The following is a 10,633-nucleotide window of genomic DNA, read 5'->3' on the forward strand; positions in this document are numbered from 1 at the left end:
TATATATATAATCTATATCTATATCTATATCTATATATACTAAATGATGATCATTATTGTGCTCCTACTGTGTTTATTCACGTACACAAATTATTCGTGGTTGTTACGATGTTATGAAAGATGCTTATCGGCATAATAATGCAACGGTGTGAATTTATGCCCAGTTTCAAAAGAATGACGAAGAAAAAAGTAAAACCGTTTCTCGAATAAAGGGACGACTTAGCAATGCCAACAGTTACAGCGACTATGCTGATTATACGCTTGATGATCACATTCTAAAAGATTGTCTTTTATACACGAAAAATGTTGCATCTTTACCAAGTACCTTTTTAAGCTTCCAAACGATCAGGCTTTTGGCCGTATCAAAAAGTACCTCGTCGACAACTACTGTCGTTTTCGGTTAGGCGCAATCGAAAGCCTTTAGAAGGGTCGTGCACAAATCAAAAGAGATTTAATTAAACACTGCAGCGCGACAAAATCAACCCTTTCTTCAAATTAGACAAAGTCGATCTTGTTTTAAACGTAGCGAAATGCTGCAGTAAAAATGGACGATTCTACCGTATTAAGCAAAAACAGCTCCGGCTAAAGATGATATTCCAGACACCGTTTGTAATGCTAGCGTCCGTTTTTCAAATGGCCTTAGATATTTTGCCAAGTGGTTGTCTTGAAAGCGTCACTTAGTGATTTGGAAAAAAACATAAAACTGCCACACGTGTGACAAGGATTTCTACACATAGTCTATGTAAGAGACAGTACTGTGACAAAAATCAGCTTCGACTCGGCTAAAAGAGTGAAATCCTTAAAGAGCCGCGTACAGCACAATGTAGTTGAAGAAAGAACGAGGCTTCTTCAGTACGTGCTACTGACATGCTGATGGGTGCAGGATAACACAATATACTTGCTATTCCTACTAGATGTGGCCTTTTGAAAACGAAATTAATACAACAAGTCACTTATTCATATTCTCAGCTGTATTAATTTTGGTTCAAGGCACGAGACAACGTAAGTTCCAAGTTGATCTGCAAGCGATGGCATGTTCAAATGAATGAAATTCGCGGCCTTCCTGGCGTTCTGCAACGCCACTGCTTTATTGCCTAACTAGTGTATATTCATATATGGTACATACACATCTACATGGCTGCTGAGAAAATAAAGGTGAGTTAGGGGGTAAAATTGAATTCCCTAAGTCCAAGAAAATATAAACAATGTATACGAGCTGAATGATCAATGCAAGAGAATATAACAATTCTAATCTAACAATAAATCGACGTGTTGCACATGCATAATGGCTGTCATCATATGTTCGAATTTCATGTAGAGCGACAATTGCACGACTATTACTATTTCTAACGACAACGGCATGATTGTTTCTGCGAACAGTCAACTGAGTGGGCAACAAATTACACAGGGTCATTTTCATGCGTAATTGATGAAAACAAAATGTAGGAGTGCATAGAGGGCGCTCAACCCGATGATTCGATGTCTAATTGGTAATAATAGAAATTACTATATAATAATATACTAGTAATTACTGTAGTTGATATCGCTACTTAAAGGAGGAATAGGACGAGTGAAAAACTACACTGATGAAACATCTCTGTTCACATAACTAAATTTGTCTGGAATTGATCTGTACCTTTCTTCGACCCTGAGCGGCTTGCTAGTCTAAACCGGCAATGGTCTAAATTTGGTCAGCTGGACTTTTAGTTTGAGCTAGCAACAACAGTGTGGTGATGGAACGAATTGTTCATCAGCTTTCTTCTATCATTTATTGAAGACATACATCGACAAACCAATAAGAGTCTAACAAAGTGTGCGGAAAAAAATCAAATGATTGTTAGAATGTACTAGTTTTGAAAAGGATATCGAGCAAGTACGTCTCGATCAATGTAACGGACATATCGAAGAAAGCTGTTTTTATTTTTCATTTCATGGAAATCACCCGACGATTCTTTGATGCTTTTTCGTTTTGGTTGCGTGCGTACCCAGTGTTTCCAGACAGAGTGTCAATCTACCGGCTATTTAAAATTGTTGAGAATTCCCGTTAAATGCGTTCATCTTTAATAGTTTAGTTGAATCGACCACTAAGCCCATGTGTGCGTGTCATAGAGTGCCATTTATTTACATAGTTTCAGCTGGGTTTATCTCTGGCGTGCGTACAAAGCAACAGATGTGTTAGCGTATCCTGGTAACGTAAAATAACTCAACGATCGAAAGGGACTCGAATGTGAACCGACTATATCCGTACAAAAACGCCTATGTACATACAAATACCCGTTAACTTCCTGCGCATTGAAGCTATGTAGCGAGTTCGTAAAACCAAATACTAATCTTGATAACGTAGAATAATATGACAACACATATGATTTTCCAGCCTTGAGACATATACCGGCGTATCTCTACTAAGCGTTAGAGAAGGCTAATCTAAGAAAAATAATAGCTGGCGGGATCCTTGAGAGGCCCAATTTGGAAACGATCAAGCAATCTGTATGTCGTAGTTGAAGACTGAACACGAATAACAAATGGCCTAAGATGAGTAATCCGCACAGGCAAATGCGATTCAGACTATTGGATTAATAATACTTATTTTTTAGATCTATGATGACATGAAGTGATCCATTGTAATCGATTTTACCTACCTGCCACCAGGCTCAATGCCGTAAAATAAATTCTTTGGTGCGGCTGAATAGGAACGAATCAAACACGTCATGTGTGATATCCATCCTGTGCTTGTGTTTTCACAATGATTTACGGACACAAAACCCGTCTATTGCTGGAGATATCCACGAGCAAATCTGCTGTCTAGTTGCAGAAAAGCCCAAACTCTTTATTGTATTACGCTATCAGTGCAATCCCAGCCGCAATGAGAATCTGTATGGGCAATATGAAAACAAAAAATGCAGAAGTAATCTCAGAGAAGCTAAAATAAACTGTTATGCTTCTTGATTCCAGTCCATAGTCAACTATACCCGCTGATCCTGTGTAGGATCACGTAACAGGCAATGATCACGACCCGGTTAGAGGTAGTAGTCCAGGTGAGGTAGGTTGTTTGTTGGATTTACTCAGAAGCAGGTTCATCCGGAAAAAAACTATGTGCGGGTAGTGCATACGAAAAACCTTTCTCTATCTTTTGATGCAGATATGTAAAAAAAATTGACTACCCGACCTAAGCTGATGACATGATAGCGTGTATGGGTGTCTAGAGCTAACAACGCCAATGATAATTTTCCAAGTGCTTTGAGTTTTACGTCTGGTCGTGAGACATACAACGGAACGCATTAACTCCCGGTTTCGAACCTAAACCAGCTTGTACATCTGCGTGTTGGTAGACAAATAGCTTACTATTGCATCATCGCAGAGACGATGTTGATGCTCTATTAACACTTATTAGGCACTCTGGTTATTCAAATCAAGTTTCTGTTTAGGTATCTCACACAAATTTGTGACATCATTTTATTCTAGATTCATAAATTCTCAGTCCTCTTTGCTGTCCTAAGAACTTCAATTGCAAATAAGGTAGTCACGTGACGGTGTGATTCTGCTTGACGCTAAAGCCGGCGAAACAAGTTTATTCTCCGCACAACTTCCGCAGAAAATTGAAATTAGATCAATTTAATGATCTTCTACAGGTTTTTTATTTTCGTAAACGCAGTTACTTTATCTAGCGTGTTGCTATATTAAAACGGCTTGTCGTAGTTCTCATCGCTTCGACATTCATGCTTGCGGAAGCTATTTTTGCGATGTGCTGCATATAGTCATAGAGAAATAACATCTTGTTGTAGTTCGTTTTAGAATTGGTTTATACATCACTAGAAAAAATCAGACTGAGCTTTATTTGGGTGAGTGCAGCATTTTGGCTATGATACCCAGTCCATCGTTAGGTTTATGACATCATTAGTCATACGACAAAGTTGCGAGTCGGCTAGTTTCTCTTCACTCACCGTGACAATCGATCACTCAATTTACAAATGCAAGCACTAGGCGGCCGAGTAGGCAACCACAACCGGAAAGACGTAAATATGACTAGCAGAATCGATACGGACCTCTACATAAGCTGTTGTGCACGTGTGTTGATGGAGTGGGAACTCCAATTAGGAGGATCACACAGTGATGGCTCGCTATCAGTGCTTTTCTCTTAATCAGGGGGACTCTCAATGAGAAACACAGCAAGAGTAGTCTAGATTGGAAACTGGGAGTTAACAAACATGTAATTCGTTTCATGGTGGGTGGAGTCACCAACCGTCTGAAGCAGCGATGCTTCGTTACGGCAGTAGAACCGGCCTGGAAATTAGTCGAAATATTTTTAGAAGGTTCACGGTAGTTCATATCAAATGGATCAAAGCCCTTCAACTAGAAACTGCTCGTAGCTCATCTACGAAATCTTCGTGACAGTGCAGTGGTGACGTGCCTGCCTACTGAACTCAGGCTCATCAACTGACATCATCTACGTTCGAAACCAGGGGTAATTCGTCTGAAGCAACAATACTTCATTACAGGAGTAGAACTGCTGGCACTCTTTTTTTTTTTTGTTTATTTGACACTTTTCTAGGCGTATGTGCAGATGCGGTTTTTGGGTGTCCTTTTATGAATGACCTTGTTCCTATGGCAAATGTATACAGTGGGACAATGAAAAAAAAAACTAGCTGTATCGTGCCAATGTACGGCGAAATATATGTAGGGATTGCCTCCATAGGTATCGGTTGTTAAATTTAGAAAATTATATATATGAATTTCTTTACGGCACTTGTTCTATCAAGGAGGCGAGCCGAATTGTTTTAAACGAAATCGGTTGGCAGTAAGCTGAAATAACGTCTGGCACATATAAAAAGATGCAGACAATTCAAGAAACATATAATGGCCTTATGATTATTATTATTACCATTAACTAAAGGGGGCCCCACATCGATAGAATTGCAATAAATGACCTTGACAATACTTCGGTAAAATACTATCGATCTTGTCAATTTCTATATTTCAACTTTACTTCATGACTATAAGTTATGTTGCATGACTACAGTTGTGGAATTACATTACGTGGTTAATTAAGTCGGGCGCTTCGCGGTTGCGGACTCATCTCATATTTGATAATAGCTGAATAATTTCAATCCGGCATTAGCCCGTAGAGCATATTTGACTCATGAGTTCCATAGGAGTGCATGTATATATATGGCTTCGTACGACCCGAAACGGTCATCAACTCTATACCGAATCTATATATAGACGAATTAGCATTGCTCGATTATGTCGATGTAGCAGAAGGATTTGTGACTGGTACGTCGGTCGATTATTCCATGAGCCTTATTATTATTATTATTCCATAACAATATCCGAGTATTGATTTATGACATTTGAGGATATGTTCAGCTACTATCAACAAATCTAACAAAATCTATTTCGGTTACATAGTTAAAATTAAATATACAACTAATTAAAAACATTCTAAACTTTAATGGTTTTCAAAGCTAAGCGTTCTGCGAGAAAAAACAAAGAAGATATCCGTGCAACAGTTCTTTGCAAAATGTCAGACGAGAGTCAGTATCTCAATTGCCTGGTAGGAGTTTTCGCTGACTATACTATTCGCTATGATCGGTGTAAGCGGTGATAAAATATATAGAAGACGCTTTTTTTTTTGTTTTTTCTTACCATTCTAACGGACTGGGTTCGGTACGAAAATCTTCCTTCGTGCCGAATTCTTGATCTATAGGTAATCAAATTGCTGAGTCGTAGATACTCCTCCGGTACGGCGGAAATATCATGTAATTGAGAACAAAAGATAACCGCCTTTGACTTTTCCCATTTAGGGCTGTGCTCTTTTCTATCTGAACGAACGCCCGGAATTTCAGGAGCATCTTAGCGCAATTCGTGGATCTATCTGTAGTTAGAAACACACTTGAAATTAATCGCCTTCCAGTAAATAATGAGTTAATTAGTATTCAAATGTAGTTACCAAAGATAAATATACATCTTTATCCGGCATAAAAACATCCTGCATGGTCTGAGCAAGATGGACACCAGGTTGCTGCCGAATTCATTTGGGAACGGATTACATTTTAGCTGCTTTGATGTTCGTTGAAAAAGCTCAAGACTATTTCAAATATCGTACAGTCTAACGATCTATGAGTTGAGAGCTAGATTTACGCCATTATCACCTCGAGTGTGACTATGGGTTAGGATCTTTAATGCACAAGTTGACTCATCGTCTGATAAGTCAGAATCAGATCAAAAATGTTTGTAATATTAGAATTCGGAGTGTATATAGTCTATTCCATAGAAGTTTTGGTTATTTTAGTGTCGGACGTAAAACATTTTTAAGTGGTGCAACAAATCCTTGTAATGAATAGAATGTCTAAAAAACGACCTTAAAAGATGCCATCGGTTGAAAACTGCGGCGCGGGTGATTATCAGTTAAGAAGTCAGTAATATTAATTGTGAAATTGACCGCTGTTATTAACGGTAGATGTTAAAAAGAACGCAGCTGCTTCAGTTCAATATACCAGCATAATGAAACAAAATGCCACCAAGAGGGGCAGATTTTTCGTATTCCAAGGTTAGGTTCGATATAATAAGCACTACGTCATGGAGGTAGACAATGAAAACCATCACTGTACAAACGTCTTTCACTTTTTGCTATGTTAACGTCTTCCAGATTTTTTTTTTCTTTGAGAAACGCATTTAACACGAATGTAAGACAGAAGTAGAGAAATTGACGCAATAATGTCTGAGGTATAACATCTTCAAAATCCTATCGTATTTTTCATTTGTGGTCAAGCTTATATCGAATCGCCTCAAATCTTTCGATCCGTTTACTAATAATCCGTTTACGAATTGAATTTGGCTTGCGTTTCTATTTCACGGCGGTTTCTCTTTCATATGCAGCAGAAAATATCTACCATACAGTAAAAGGCCGCAGTTTCGATAAGATCAATCAGCTGTAAGCCCAAATTTATTTTATTAAAAACGTAGCCTCCTAGTGACAAAATACGATAAGGCCAATACTTTTACCATTGAAAAACAACAAGCACATGTGTTGTTGCACATCGTTTTGTGCTTGTGCATTCACGACGCCCGCAATATGCCACGGGTAAAAGGTTATGTCTGGTTCAGCATTTGCGTCCTTTCTTTGCATAAACCCTTTCCTTGAGTTCGTTCCGGTTAGGTCGATTTTTTACCATTAGTTTAATTAATTTACGTCTTACGTAAGACATTGCATTGCGTCTACGACTATTATGTAACCTTAAGCGACGCCTATAATTTATTATTTAGTTTACTGTAGAAAAACCTCTTCTGCTTTTTAGATCAAAAAAACTGAAATAATTGATTTTATAAACTAATCGGGAGATTATGCAGCTTGAGTCATACACATTAAACTTTAATTAGAGTGACTTGACGTTACTTACGTGAAATAAATGTAAGGAAGTTTTCATATTCGGTGTTAGTACTAAACATTTAAAATACAATAAAAATAGTTGTATTTCTAAAGCGTTGTTAAGCATTAATTCGAGCGTTACAGCAGTATTAATAACAGTTAAAAATAACTTGTCAATAGGACCAATTTCACACTACATTTTTTTAATTTTCAACAGGTTTCTTCCACTATTATAATTGTTTCACATTATTTGCGTCCTATTATGACCTTCATTTTCCACCGTTGAATACGAATGACTATGTCAATTAGTTCAATCAAAAGTTAAAAAAAATTTCTGTACAACTATTTCTCTAGAAGAAGGCTGATGTGTTGTTTGGTTCTTTAGGGGGTTTTTACTCAACATTACAACAAGTAAATAGTCCTGCCCCCCCCCCCCCCCCTTCTCCAGAAATGCTTCGTTATTGGATATCTTAACTTTAGTGCATTCTCTACTAGCTGAAGAATAGAATATGTCGTTGTGCATGGACCGAAATAGATAATAACCGTACAATACAAATTTGGCGCACCTTCGTGCGTCAGACAAAACATTTTTTCCAAGGCTTAGTTAGGCACTTTTTGATGTGATACAAGTTGTATACGACAAAACACCATCTCACTGGAAGACCACTTTTATCTCTCGTTAGTTCTACTCGCTTTTAACTGAATTGTATTATCAATTTTTAACATCGTTTGGTACCAGCGGTCGTTTCAACACGGAAAGCTTATATTAGATCGTTTTATTTCACCAGGGTAACCATATTATTAACTTTCTTGAGGTCAACAAACCAAGGTCAAATCTTTTGTCTTGAAGTGTACGATATTTGCTAATTGACGATGGCTCACAAGCGCAGAAGCATATGATATCACCAGTTTGATGCTACGAAGAAGCATGCTCCCTTTCGAGAAGCAGAAATAACGAAAAGGTGTTCTTCTTTCGTAAAATGTTGGGTATGATATACCCACTGATGTAGGTCAGCTTACAACTTTACTGAAACAGCCAGTACTCTCCTGGTTTAAGTTCACTTTAGAACTGATTATCCTTGATAAATATTTGCTGACGTCAACGAGTGATTACTATAAATTGAAGCAACCGTAGTTAAAGAGTACTAAGTTAACAGTTTAGCGAAGAAAGAGTTGAGACTGTTCCTTGGCAACCTTTTCTTTGTAACTGTTTAACACAGCACTGAATTAGAACAAGGTTATACTTTTATCCTGTGCGTAAACAGTATTTTGTTGTAGGTCAGGTAAACTACGACGCAGCAAAAGAAACCATTCAGGACTACGGTACAGCAAAAAGCGGTACGCTTTTAATGGTTTTTTACAAAACGAATTACATGATTCGAGCTTTACATCTGACACTTCCCTTGACCGACATTTTGGGCGGCTAGCCCGATCTGGTACGAAACAAAGTTTGTCTACGTTCAGTTTTGAATCTGGATCACTTTATGTGTTTCTAAAGTTTAGTAGTTAAAATCGTTACCCCTAAACCATCAAAGCAAAATCGAAAGCTTTCTCCATGAAACCCTATTATCATATTTGTGTTTATATACAAATGGTATTTCATTTTATTTAATGTTACATGCAGTTCTGATGATTTTTTCTACTACTTGTTCATTCAGTGCGTTTTTGCTAGAAATTTCCTCTTCTATTTTTTACTCTATTGCTGCCAGCATCCACAAAACAAATACCATCAATAGGAGCCATTAGAAATCCGACAAGGGACCTTAGTGAGCCTGATCGAACCAAGCCGCTACAAAGCTAGACAAAGAGTTCCGCTCTGGGCACACACTTCTTACATTGTATCGTACGTCAATCGCTTCTTTAGGTCTATATTCATTATGATTTAAATGAAGTGTGCTCTATTGTCAATTGTCAGCTGAACTCATCATAAATAACGCCCCATGGCATAACTATACGCGATATGCTGTGGTAGGTTAGAGCTATAATAAACCGCACAATTTGCCGTCAGCCACACCAGATGCATATTAAAATCTATTAGTTAATTCCACTACCATTGAGATATATTAACTGCTAGATGAAGTACAAAGCCAAGGTGAAATATTTTGTATTCAGCTGAATTTAAGCTACACGGGTCGTGCTTTCGTGTCCAAGAACGGCCGGTTATTTCATTTTCGTGTTTATTTGATCATGTGTAATGGGAAACACGTATTGTTATATGTATTTAATTTGAAATGTTACTACAAACTATGATATATGGTTGTCAACAATTTACCTTGACTGGTCTACGAGGTGAAATGTGTGATCACTGAGGGTTAAGACACAAGCACTTCGATCGGGCTGAAATAATCAATAAAGTGAGGAAAGGAAAGTTCAAGAATGGTACTAGAACTCGTAGATACCACAATCCCTCAAAGGATATATGCGCCCCTCGCACAAAGCGGGTCTTCAGCCTTAAGTAATCCCCGTTAGCTATATATACCCAATGTTACCTAATATCTATCAAATTATCCGTGGCATAGAAAAATTTTATCAGGTCGGTCTGTTCTTGCTGAAATGTATCGCAATTAAGCTATCTGTCCTTGTATAATCTTCCGTCAGATTGGAACAGTTTTTTTTTGCAGAACTTATCCTAAACGATCACGTCAGTCTAGCACAATGTCGATAAAAGTTGAATATTTACCTTTTACCAGACAACATTTTGTGATAGGCACCGTAACTAACGGACTGTTCTAGGCATTTTGTGACTGATTATACATGCAACTCGTGAGAAAATGCGTCCAATGATTAAGCTGCACAATTTTTCCGTTTTCTCTTCACCCCGAGACCCCAAGGAACAACTCCCTCGAGTGGAATCTTTCATGCGAGCTACCATGTAGGCTTAGCTCTTACTGAGGAAAAGCCGTTGCATCGGGGTGCAGCGATTCCCCAGCTTTAGTTTTTTGTTCAATAAAATAGGGTCCATAAAAGGTCTCGAAAGAAAATACAACGCATCTGCTCTTAGCATTGGTTTCTTTACACGTTGTCAACAACCACGGTTCCGTCGAGGGCTTTGCAGAGATAGCTTTGCTCCGGGTTTCGCCGGACCTATTGCTCTCGGGAGCTGTTGCTTGATCCTAGGTTAGTTTCGACTACCGCTAGCTTGCTTGTGGCTTTAGGAAACGGCCTTCTACTGTGGAGATGTGCGACGGTTAACGATCGAAGGGGCGAGGGTAAAGACACAAACGACGAGCAAGCACACACGAAGGTAGACCATGGACTCCCTCCGAT

Source organism: Varroa destructor, unplaced genomic scaffold (genome assembly GCF_002443255.2).
Source record: "Varroa destructor unplaced genomic scaffold, Vdes_3.0 BEIS01000004.1, whole genome shotgun sequence".
Classification (NCBI taxonomy): domain Eukaryota; kingdom Metazoa; phylum Arthropoda; class Arachnida; order Mesostigmata; family Varroidae; genus Varroa; species Varroa destructor.